We start from the raw sequence: 13615 nt of genomic DNA, 5'->3' as shown, positions 1-13615 counted from the left end.
GGATCCCTGCATCCACCTTTGCGGGCACTGCATCTTCCATCACAACATACGACATCCACCTTGTGGGACACTGCAACTACTGCTTGGGCACTGCATCCACATTCAGGGAACTCTAAGGGGCACTGCAACCACTGCAGCATCACTGCATCCACCTTCATGGTCCCTGCATCCTCCATCACATCCTACTGCATCCAAGTTGTGGGACACTGCATCCACTTCATGACTCCTGAATCCACATTTCCGAACAATGCGGAGGGCACTGCAATAACTGCAGCAACACTATATTGAGGTGAAGTGGCACTGCAGGCGAACTGCCATCAATGCAGGATCACTGCATTCACATTCATTGGCACTACATACTACACACACCACAATGCCTCAACATTGTAGGACTCTGCATCCACTGCATGAGCACTGCATCCACATTCCAGGACAATGCAGGGGGCTTGCCACCACTGCAGGGACACTGCATCCACTGCATGGGTATTGCATTTACCTTCAGGGACACAGAAGATGGCACTGAAACCCCTGCAGGGACAATGCTTCCAGCTGATGTGGAAATGCAGGTGCACTGCCATCACTGCAGGATCACTGCATTCACCTTTATTGGCACTGCATGATACAACACACCACAATTCCTCCACATTGTGGGACACTGCATCCACTGCATGAGAACTGCATCCACATTCCAGGACCATTCAGGTGGCATTGCAACCACTGCAGGGACACTGCAACCAGCGGAAGTGGCACTGAAGGCATACCACAATCATTGCCAGCTCACTGCATCCAAATCCAGGGCTCTGCATCCTCTGTCACAACATACGGCAGCCAAATTTTGGTATTCTGCATCCACTGCATGGGCACTGCATCCACACTCAGGGACACAAGACTGGGCACTGCAACCAATGCAGGGACACTGCAGCCAGCTGTAGTGGCACTGCAAGTCCACCACAATGACTCCAGGATCACTGCATCCTCCTTCATGATCACTGAATCCTCCAACATATCATAATGCATCCACCTTGAGGGACACTGCATCCACTGCGTAAGCACTGCATCCGCATTCAGGTATACTGCAGGGGGCATTGCAACCACTGCAGGATCACTGCAACCACCTTCATGGGTACTGCATCCTCTGTCACAGCATACCTCATCCACCTTGTGGGACACTGCATCCACTGCATGGGCACTGCACCCACATTCAGGAAAACTGTAGGGGGCACTGCAACAACTGCAGGTTCACCACATCCACCTTTATGGGCACTACCTCCTCCTTCACAACATACAGCATGCACATTGTGGGACACCACATCCACTGCATCGGGACTGCATCCACGTTCAGGGAAACTGCAGTTGGCACTGCAAGCACTGCAGCAACACTGCATACAGCTGAAGTGGCACTGCAAGCAAACTGCAATCACTTAAGGCTCACTGCATCTACCTTCGTGGGCACTGCATCCTCCGTCACAGCATACCTAATCCACCTTTGGGACACTGCATGCACTGCATGGGCACTGCATCCACATTCAAGAAAACTGTAGGGGGCACTGCAACCACTGCAGGTTCACTGCATACAGCTTCATGGGCACTGCATCCTCTGACAAAACATACTGCATCCGCCTTTTGAGAGACTGCATCCAAAGCATGACCCCTGCATCCAAATTCCATCACCATGCCGAGGATCCTGCAACCACTGCAGGGATACTGCATCTGCCTTCATGCGCACTGCATCCTCCAACACAACATACTGCATAAACCTTTAGGTACACTTCCTCCAATGCATGGGCACTGCATACACCTTCAGGGACACAGAAGGCGGCACTGCAACCACTGCAGCAACACTGCACCCAGCTGATAACGAGGTGCAGGTGCACTGAAATCACTGCAGGGTCACTGCATCCAATGCATGTTCACAGCATCCACATTCAGGGACACAGCAGGGTGCACGGCAACCACTGCAGGGACACTGCATCCAGATGAAGTGGCAGTGCAGGTGCACTGCAATGACTGCAGGATCACTGCATCATCCTTCATGGGCACTGTATCCTACTTCACAACATACTGCATCCACTTGATTCACACTGAAGACACTGCATGGGCACAGCATCCACATTTAGGGACATGGCTGGAGCCTCTGCAATCACAGCAGCCACACTGATACAGCTGAAGTGGCACTGGAGGCTTTCTGCAATCACTGAATATTCCCTGCATCCACTGCATAGGCACTGCAACATTTCAGGACAATGCCAGGGTCTCTGCAACCACTGGAGAGACACTGCACCCCCCTTCATGGGTACTGCATCCTCCGCCATGACACACTGCATAAACCTTTAGTTACACTGCATCCACTGCATGGGAACTGCATTCACCTTCAGTGACACAAAAGGCAGCTCGGCAACCCCTGCAGGGACACTGCTTCCAGCTTATGTGGAAATGCAGGCACACTGCAATCACTGCAGGCTCACTGCATGCACTTTATGTTCAGAGCACGCACATTCAGGGACACAGCAGGGTGCACTGCAACTGCTGCTGGATCACTGCATCCACCCTCATGGGCACTTCATCCTCCGACACAACCTACTGCATGCACCTTGTGGGACACTGCATCCCACGCCTTGGCACTGCAGCCACTTTCTCAGACAATGCAGTCAGCACTAAAACCACTGCAGGGACACTGCATAGAGCTGAAGTCGCCCTGCAGGCTCACTGCAATCAGCAAGGGTCACTGCATCCGCCTTCATGGGCACTGCATCTTCCATCACAACATACGACATCCACCTTGTGGGACACTGCAACTACTGCATGGGCACTGCATCCACATTCAGGGAACTGTAGGGTGCACAGCAACCACTGCAGCATCACTGCATCCACCTTCATGGGCCCTGCATCCTCCATCACAACATACTGCATCCACCTTGTGGGACACTGCATCCACTGTATGACTACGGCATCCACATTCCCGGACAATGCGGGGGCACTTCAGGCACTGCAGCGACACAGCATCCACCTTCATGAGAACTGCATCATCTGTCATAACACACTGCATCCACCTTGTGGGACGCTGCATCCACTGTCTGGACACTGCATCCACATTCCCGGTCCATGCAGGGGGCGCTGCAACCACTGCAGCAACACTGCATACAGCTGAAGTGGCACTGCAAGTGCACTGCAGTCACTTCAGGCTCACTGCATCCACGTTTGAGGGCACTGCATCCTCCGTCACAGCATACCTTATCCATCTTGTGGGACACTGCATGCACTGCATGGGCACTGCATCCACATTCAGGGTAACTGTAGGGAGCACTGCAACCACTGCAGGGATACTGTATCTGCCTTCATGCGCACTGCATCTTCCATCACAACATACTGCATAAACATTTAGGGCCACTGCCTCCACTGCATGGGCACTGCATTCACCATCAGGGACACAGAAGGTGGCACTGCAACCACTGCAACAGCACTGCTTCAAGCTGATGAGGAAATGCAGGTGCACTGCAAGCACTGCAGGATCACTGCTTCCACTGCATGTTCACAGCATCCACATTCAGGGACACAGCAAGGTGCACTGCAACCACTGCAGGGACACTGCTTCCCTATGAAGTGGCACTGCAGGTGCACTGCAATGATTGCAGGATTACTGCATTGTCCTCCATTGGCCCTGAGTCCTACTTCACAACATACTGCATCCACCTTGAGTCACACTGCAGACACTGCATGGGCATGGCATCCACATTCAGGGACATGGCAGGGGGCTCTGCAACCACTGCAGCTACACTGCATCCAGCTGAAGGGGCACAGCAGCCGGACTGCAGTCACTGAAGATTCACTGCATCCACTGCAAATTCACTGCTTCAATATTTCAGGACAATGCCAGGGGCACTGCATCCACTGCAGTGACACGCCATCCCCCTTCATGGGCACTGCATCCTCCATCACAACATACTGCATAAACCTTTAGGTACACTGCATCCTCTGCATGGGCACTGCATCCTCTATCAGAACATACTGCATCGACATTGGGGGACACTTCATCCAACGCCATGGCACTGCATTCACGTCCTCAGACAATGCAGTCGGCAGTGCAACCACTGCAGGGACACTGCATACAGCTGAAGTCGCACTGCAAACTCAGTGCATTCAGCACAGGCTTAATGCATCCACCTCCGTGGGCACTGCATCTTCCTTCACAACATATGACATCCACCTTGTGGGACACTGCCACTACTGCATGGGACCGCATCCACACTCAGGGGCACAGGACATGGCACTGCAACCACTTCAGCCAGCTGAAGTGGCACTGCAAGTTCACTGCAATGACTGCAGGATCACTTCATCCTGCTTCATGATCACTGTATCCTCCCACACATCATAAGCCACCCACCTTGAGGTGCACTGCATCCACTGCATGAGCACTGCATCCACATTCAGATAAACTGCAGGGGGCACTGCAACCACAGCAGGATCACTGCATCCACCTTCATTGGCACTGCATCCTCTGTCACAACATACTGCATGCACATTGTGGGACACTGCATCCACTGCAAGGGGACTGCATCCACGTTCAGGGACACTGCAGTTCGCTCTTCAGCCACTGCAGCAACACTGCATCCACATTCAGGGAAATAATAGGGGCACTGCAACCACTGCAGGTTCACCGCATCCACCTTCATGGGCACTGCTTCCTCCGTCACAACATACTCCATGCACCTTCTGGGAAACTGCATCCGAAGCCTGGGCACTGCATCCACGTTCTCGCACAATGCAGCAGGCTCTGCAACCACTGCAGGGACACTCCATCCAGCTGAAGTTCCATTGAAGGCGTACAGCAATCACTGCCGGCTCACTGCATCCAACTAGGGGACACTGCATCCAATGTCACAACATATGGCAACCAACTTTTGATACTCTGCATCCACTGCATGTGCACTGCATCCACACTCAGGGACACAGAACGGGGCACTGGAAGCACAGCAGAGACACTGCTTCCAGCTGATGTGGAAATGCAGGCGCACTGCAATCACAGCAGGATCACTGCATTTTCACAGCATCCACATTCTGGAACAGAGCAGGGTGTACTGCTACCACGGCTGGATCACAGCATCCATCTTCATGGCCCCTGCATCCTCCATCAGTACATACGGCATCCACCTTGTGGGACACTGCATCCATTGAAATACTACTGCATCCAAATTCCACGACAAAGCAGTGGGCATTGCAACCACTGCAGAGACACTGCATCCACCTGAAGTGGTACTGAAGGTGTACTGCAACCACTGCAGGTTCACCGCACCCACCTTCATGGGCACTGCATCCTCCATCACAACATACTCCATGCACCTGTTGGGACACAGCATCCAATGCTTGGGCACTGCATCTACGTTCTCAGACAATGCAGTGTGCACTGCAACCACTGCAGGGACACTAAATACAGCTGAAGTCACACTGCTGGCACACTGCATTCAGCACAGGCTCACTACATCCACCTTCGTGGGCCCTGCGTCATCCATCACAACATACAACATCCTCCATGTGGGACACTGCAACTACTGCATGGGCACTGCCTCCACATTCAGGGAACTGTAGGGGGCACTGCAACCACTGCAGCATCACTGCACCACATTCATGGGTCCTGTATCCTCCATCACAACATACTGCATCCACCTTGTGGGACACTGCATGCACTGCATGACACTTGAATCCAAATAATGGGACAATGCAAGGGGCACTACAGCCACTGCAGGGACACTGCATCCACATTCATGGGTACTGCATCCTCCGTGACAACATACTGCATAAACCTTTAGGTACACTGCCTCCACAGCATGGGCATTGCATTCACATTCAGGGACACAGAAGGCGGCACTGCAACCCCTGCATGGACCCTTCTTCCAGCTGATGTGGAAATGCAGGCCCATCTCCATCACTGCACCATAAATGCATCCCCTGTATGTTCACAGCATGAACATTCAGGGACACAGCAGGGTGCACTGCAACCCCTGCTGGATCACTGCATCCACGTTCATGGGCCCTGCATCGTCCATCACAACGTACTTCGTCCACATTGTGGGACATTGCATCCCCTGCATGACTACTGCATGCACATTCCTGCACAATGCCGGGGGTCACTGCAAGCACTGCAGGGACACTGCATCCACCTTCATGTGAGCTGCATCAGCTGTCACAACATACTGCATCCACTTTGTGGGACACTGCATTTACTGCATGGGCACTGCATCCACATTCCGGGAAACTGTAGGGGGCAATGCAACCACTGCAGGTTCACCGCTTCCACCTTCATGGGCACTGCATCCTCCGAGAAAACATACTGAATCTGCCTTGTGAAACACTGCAACCACTGCATGACCACTGCATCCTAATACAGGTAAACTGCAGGGGGCACTGCAACCAATGCAGCCACACTGCATCCACTTTCATGGGCACTGCATGCTCCAAGAAATCATACTGCATCCAAATTGTGAGACACTGCATCCACTGCATGAACAGTGCATCCTCATTCCAGGACAATGCCGGGGGCACTGCAACATCTGCAGGTACACTGCATCCACCTTCATGGGGACTGCATCCTCTGTCACAACATACTGCATAAACCTTTAGCGACACTGCATCCACTGCAGTGGCACTGCAATCGCTTTCAGGGACACAGAAGGCTGCACTGCAACTCCAGCAGGGACACTGTTTCCAGCTGATGTGGAAGTGAAGGCAGATTGGCATCACTGCAGGATCACTGCATCCACAGCATGTTCACAGCATGCACATTCAGGGAAACAGCAGGGTGCACTGCAACCACTGGAGGGACACAGCATCCCCCTTCATGGGCACTGCATCCTTCCATCACAACATACTGCATAAACCTTAGGTATACTGCATCCACTGCATGGGCTGTGCATCCACATTAAAGGAAAGTGTAGGGGGCACTGCAACCACTGCAGGTTCACCACATCCACCTTCATGGGCACTGCGTTCTCTGACAAAACATACTGCATCTGCCTTGTGAGACACTGCATCCACTGCATGACCCCTGCATTAACATTCCTGGACAGTGCATGGGGCACTGCTAGCACTGGAGGGACATTGTGTCCACATTCACGGGCACTGCATCCTCCGTCACAACATACTGAATAAACCTTTAGCTACACTGCATCCACTGAATGGGCACGGGATTCACATTCAGGAACACAGAAGGCAGTACTGCAATCCTTGCAGGGACACTGCTTCCAGCTGATGTGGAAATGCAGGTGCACTGCAATCACTGCAGGATCACTGCATCCACTACATGTTCACAGCATCCACATTCAGGGAAACTGCAGGGAGCACTGCAACCACTGCAGGTATACTGCATCCAGATGAAGTGGCACTGCAGGTGCCCTGCAATGACTGCCGGATCACTGGATACTCCTTCATGATCTCTGAATCCTCCATCACAACATAACGCATTTACATTTTGTGACACTGCATCCACTCATGAGCACTGCATCCACATTCATGTAAACTGCAGGGGGCACTGCAACCACAGCAGGGACACTGCATCCAGCTGACGTGGCACTGAAGGTGTACTGCAATCACTCCCAGCTCACTGCATCCACCACGTGGGCACTGCATCCTCTCTCAAAACATACGGCAACCAACTTTTGGTACTTAGCATCCACTGCATGGGCACTGCATCAACCTTCAGGGACACAGAACGGGACACTGCAAACACTGCTGGGACACTGCATCCACCTTCAGGGGCACTCCATCCTCTGTCACAACATACTGCATAAACCTTTAGGTAGACAGAACTCACTGCATGGACACTGTATTCACCTTTAGGGAAAGCGAAGTTGGCACTGCAACCCCTACAGGGAGACTGTTTCCTTCTGATGTGGAAATGCAGGCACACTGCAATGACTGCAGGATCACTGCATCCACTCCATGTTCACAGCATCCACATTCAGGGACAAAGCAAGGTGCACTGCAACCACTGCCGGATCACTGCATCCTCCTTCGTGGGCACTGCATCCTCCATCACAACATATGGCATGCACCTTGTGGGACACTGCATCCGCTGCCTGGGCACTGCATCCACATTTAAGGACAATGCAGGGGCATTGCAACCACTTCAGGGACACTACATCCAGCTGAAATGGCACTGCAGGTGCACTGCAATGATTAAAGGATTACTGAATCGTCCTTCATGGGCACTGAATCCTACTTCACAACATACTGCATCCATCTTCAGTCACACTGCAGACACTGCATGGGCACAGCATCCACATTCAGGGACATGGCAGGAGGCTCTGCAAAAACTGCAGCTACACTGCATCCAGCAGAAGTGCCACTGCCAGCGCACTGCAATCACTGAAGTTTCACTGCAATCACTGCATTGGCACCACATCAACATTTCAGGACACCGCGGGGGCACTGCAACCACTGCAGGGACACTGGATCCTACTTCATGGGCACTGCATCCTCCATCACAACATACTGCATCCACCTTGTGGGACACTGCAACCACTGGATCACCAAAGCAACCACATTACAGGACAATGCCGGGGCCCTCGAACTACTGCTGGGACACTGCATCTACCTTTGTGGGCACTGCATCCTCCGTCTCAACCTACTACATAAACCTTTAGGGACACTGCCTCCACTGCATGGGCACAGCATTCACCTTCAGGGACACAAAAGGCGGCAATGCAACCACTGCATCAACATTGCTTCCAGCTGATGTGGAAATGCAGGCACACTGCAATCACTGCAGGATCACCGCATCCACTACATGTTCACAGCATCCACATTCAAGTCCACAGAAGGGTGCACTGCAACCACTGCCGGATCACTGAATCCACCCTGATGGGCACTGAATCCTCAATTACAACATACTGCATGCACATTTTGGGACACTGCATCCACTTCATGGGCAGTGCATCAAAGCTCAGGGAACTGCAGTGGTCCTGCAACCACTGCAGCAACACTGCATCCGGCTGAAGTGGCACTGCAGGTGCTCTGCAATCACTGTAGGCTCACTGCATCCACCTTAGTTGGCTCTACATCCTTCGTCAAAACATACTGCATTCATCTTCTGGGACACTGCATGCACTGCATGAGCACTGCATCCACATTCAGAGACACATAATGGGGCACTGCCACAACTGCAGGTTCACCGCATCCACCTTCATGGGCACTGCATCCTCCGACAAAACATACTGAATGTGCCTTGTGGGACACTGCATCCACTGCATCACCACTGCATCCATCAACAAGGACAATGCCGGGGACACTGCAATCACTGCAGGGACACTGCATCCACCTTCATGGGCACTGCATCCTCCATCAAAACATAGTGCATATACCTTTAGGTACACTGCAACCACTGCATGTTCACATCTTCCAAATTGAGGGACACAGCAGGGTGAACTGCAACCAATCCAGGGACACTGCATCCAGATGAAGTGGTACTGCAGGTGCACTGCAATGACTGCAGATTCACTGCATCGTCCTTCATGGGTGCTGAATCCTACTTCACAACATACTGCATCCAACTTGAGTCACACTGCAGAGATTGCATGGGCACAGCATCCACATTGAGAAACATGGCACAGAGCTCTGCAACCACAGCAGCTACACTGCATCCAGCTGAAGTGGCACTGCAGGCGCACTGCAATCACTGAAGATTCACTGCATCCACTGCATAGGCACTTCATCAACATTTCAGGACAATGCTGGGGGCAGTGCAAGCACAGGAGGAACACTGCATCCCCCTTCATGGGCACTGCATCCTACGTCACAACATACTGCATAAACATTTAGGTACACAGCATTCAATGCATAGGCATTGCATTCACATTCAGTGACATAGAAGACGTCATTGCAACCCCTGCAGTGACACTGCATCCAGCTGATGTGAAAATGCAGGTGCACTGCAATCACTGCAGGATCACTGCATCCACTGCATGTTCAGAGCATCCACATTCAGGGACCAGGCAGGGTGCACTGAAACCGCTGCCAGATCACTGCAAGCACCCTCATGGGCACTGCATCCTCCGAGACAACATACTGCATCCACATTGTGGGACACTGCATCCAATGCCTGGGCACTACAGCCACGATCTCGGACAATGCAGTTGGCACTGCAACCACTGCAGGGACACTGCATACAGCTGAAGTCGCACTGCAGGCTCACTGAATTCAGCACAGGCTCACTGCATCCACCTCCGTGGGCACTGCATCTTCCAACACAACATACGACATCCACCTTGTAGGACACTGCAACTACTGCATGGGCACTGCATCCACAATCAGGAAACTGCAGGGGGCACTGCAACCACAGCAGCATCACTGCATACACCTTCATGGGCCCTGAATCCTCCATCACAACGTACTGCATCCACCTTGTGGGACACTGCATCCACTGACTGGGCACTGCATTGACATTCCCGGGCAATGCAGGGGGCACTGCAATCACTGCAGCAACACTGCATCCTGCTGAAGTGACCCTGCAGGTGCACTGCCATCACGCCAGGATCAATGCATTCTCCTTCATCGGCACTGCATACTACAACACACCACAATGCCTCCACATTGTGTTATACTGCATCCACTGCATGAGCACTGCATACACATTCCAGGACAATGCAGGGGGCATGGCAACCACTGCAGGGACACTGCATCCATCTGAAGTGGCACTGAAGGCGTGCTGCAATCACTTCTGGCAAATTGCATCCAACTCCAGGTCTCTGCATCCTCTGTCACAACATACGACAACCAACTTTTGGTACTCTGCATCCACTGCCTGGGCACTGCATCCAAACTCAGGGACACAGGCCGAGCCACTGCAACCACTGCAGGGACACTGCAGCCAGCTGAAGTGGCACTGCAAGTTCACTGCAATGACTGCAGGATCACTGCATCCTCCTTCACGATCACTGAATCCTGTGACACATCATAGGGCATCCACCTTGAGGGACATGGCATCCACTGAATGAGCACTGCATCCACAGTCAGGTAACCTGCAGGGGGCACTGCAACAACTGCAGGATCATTGCATCCACCTTCATTGGCACTGCATCCTCTGTCACAACATACTGTTTGCACATTGTGGGACACTGCATCCACTGCATGGGGACAGCATCCACGTTCAGGGACACTGCAGTTGGCTCTGCAACCACTGCAGCAACACTTCATCCAGCTGAAGTGGCTCTGCAAGCACACTACAATTGCTTCAGGTTCACTGCATACACCTTCTTGGGCACTGCATCCTCCCTCACAGCATACTGCATCCACCTTGTGGTCACTGCATGCACTTCATGGGCACTGCATCCATATTCAGGCAAACTGTAGAGGGCACTGCAACCACTGCAGTTTCACCTCATCCACCTTCACGGACACGGCATACTCTGACAAAACATACTGTATCCGCCTTGTGAGACACTGCATTCACTACATGACCCCTGCATCCACATTCCAGCACCATGCCGGGGTGTCCTGCAACCACTGCCTGGACACTGTCTCCACCTTCATGGGAACTGCATCCTCGGTCACAACTAACTGCATAAACGTTTAGGGACACTGCCTCCACTTCATGGGCACTGTATTCACCTTCCTGGACACAGAAGGTGGCACTGCTACCACTGCAGCAACACTGCTTCCAGCTGATGAGGAAATGCAGGTGCACTGCAATCACTGCAGGATCACTGCATCCACTGCATGTTCACAGCATCAACATTCAGTGACACAGCAGGGTGCACTGCAACCACTGTAGGGACACTGCATCCAGATGAAGTGGCACTGCAGGTGCATTGCAATGACTGCAGGATCACTGCCTCGTGCTTCATGGACACTGAATCCGGCTTCACAACGCACTGCATCCACCTTGAATCACATTGCAGACACTTCATGGGCACAGCATGCAGATTCAGGGACATGGCAGGGGGCTCTGCAACCACTGCAGCTACACTGCATCCAGCTGAAATGGCACTGCAGGTGCACTGGAATCACTGAAGATTCACTGCATTTCCTGCATAGGCACTGCATCAACACTTCAGCACAATGTTGGGGGCACTGCAAACACTGGAGGGACACTGCATCCACTTCAAGGGCAATGCATCCTCCGTCACAACATACTGCATAAACCTTTACCTAGACTGCATCCACTGCGTCGGCACTGCATTCACCTTCAGTGACAGAACGCGGCACTGCAACCACTGAAGGGACACTGCTTCCAGCTGTGTGGAAATGCAGGGGCACTGCAATCACTGCAGGATCACTGCATCCGTGGCATGTTCAGAGCACGCACATTCAGGGACATAGCAGGGTGCAAAGCAACTGCTGCCAGATAACTGCATCCACCCTTGTGGGCACTGCATCCTCCATCACAACATACGGCATGCACCTTGTGGGACACTGCATCCAATACCTGGGCACTGCATCCACGTTCTCGGACAATGCAGTCTGCACTCCAACCACTGCAGGGACACTGCATACAGCTGAAGCCGCACTGCAGGCTCCCTGCATTCAGCACAGGCTCACTCCATCCACCTCCGTGGGCACTGCATCTTCCAACACAACATACGACATCCACCTTGAGGGACACTGCAACTACTGCATGGGCAATGCATCCACAATCAGGAAACTATAGGGAGCACTGCAACCACTGAAGCATCACTGCATCCACCTTCATGGGCCCTGAATCCTCCATCACAACATACTGCATCCACCTTGTGGGACACTGCATCCACTGCCTTGGCTCTGCATCCACATTCCCAGACAATGCTGGGGTCACTGCAACCACTGCAGCAACACTGCATCCAGATGAAGTGGCACTGCAGGCTCACTGCCAACACTGCAGGATCACTGCATTCACCTTCATCAGCACTGCATACTACATCACACCACACTGCCTCCACATTGTCGGAGACCGAATCCACTGCATGAGCACTGCATCCACAGTCCAGGACAATGCTGGGGGCATTGCAACCACTGCAGGGACACACGACCGTCTGAAGTGACACTGAAGGTGTACTGCAATCAATGCCGGATAACTGCATCCAACTCCAGGGCTCTTCATCCTCTGTCACAACATACGGCAGCCAACTTTTGGTACTCTGCCTCCACTGCATGGGCACTGCATCCACACTCAGGGACACAGGGCATGGCACTGCAACCACTGCAGGGACACTGCTGCCGGCTGAAGTGGCAATGCCAGTTCACTGCAATGACTGCAGGATCACTGGATCCTCCTTCATGATCACTGAATCCTCCAACACATCATAAGGCATCCACCTTGAGGTACACTGCATCCACTGCATGAGCACTGCATCCACATTCAGGTAAACTGCAGGGGCACTTCAACCACTGCAGGATCACTGCATCCACCTTCATGTGTTCTGCATCCTCTGTCACAACATACTGCATGCACATTGTGGGACACTGCATCCACTGCATGGGGACTGCATCCACGTTCAGGGACAATGCTGTTGGCTCTGCAACCACTGAAGCAACACTGCATCCAGCTGAAGTGGCACTGGAAGTTCCCTGCAATGACTGCAGCATCACTGCATCCTCTTTCATGATCACTGAATCCTCCAACACATCATAAGGCATCCACCTTGAGGGA

Source organism: Equus przewalskii, chromosome 29, assembly GCF_037783145.1.
Source record: "Equus przewalskii isolate Varuska chromosome 29, EquPr2, whole genome shotgun sequence".
NCBI lineage: Eukaryota > Metazoa > Chordata > Mammalia > Perissodactyla > Equidae > Equus > Equus przewalskii.
This window is presented reverse-complemented; position numbering follows the sequence as displayed.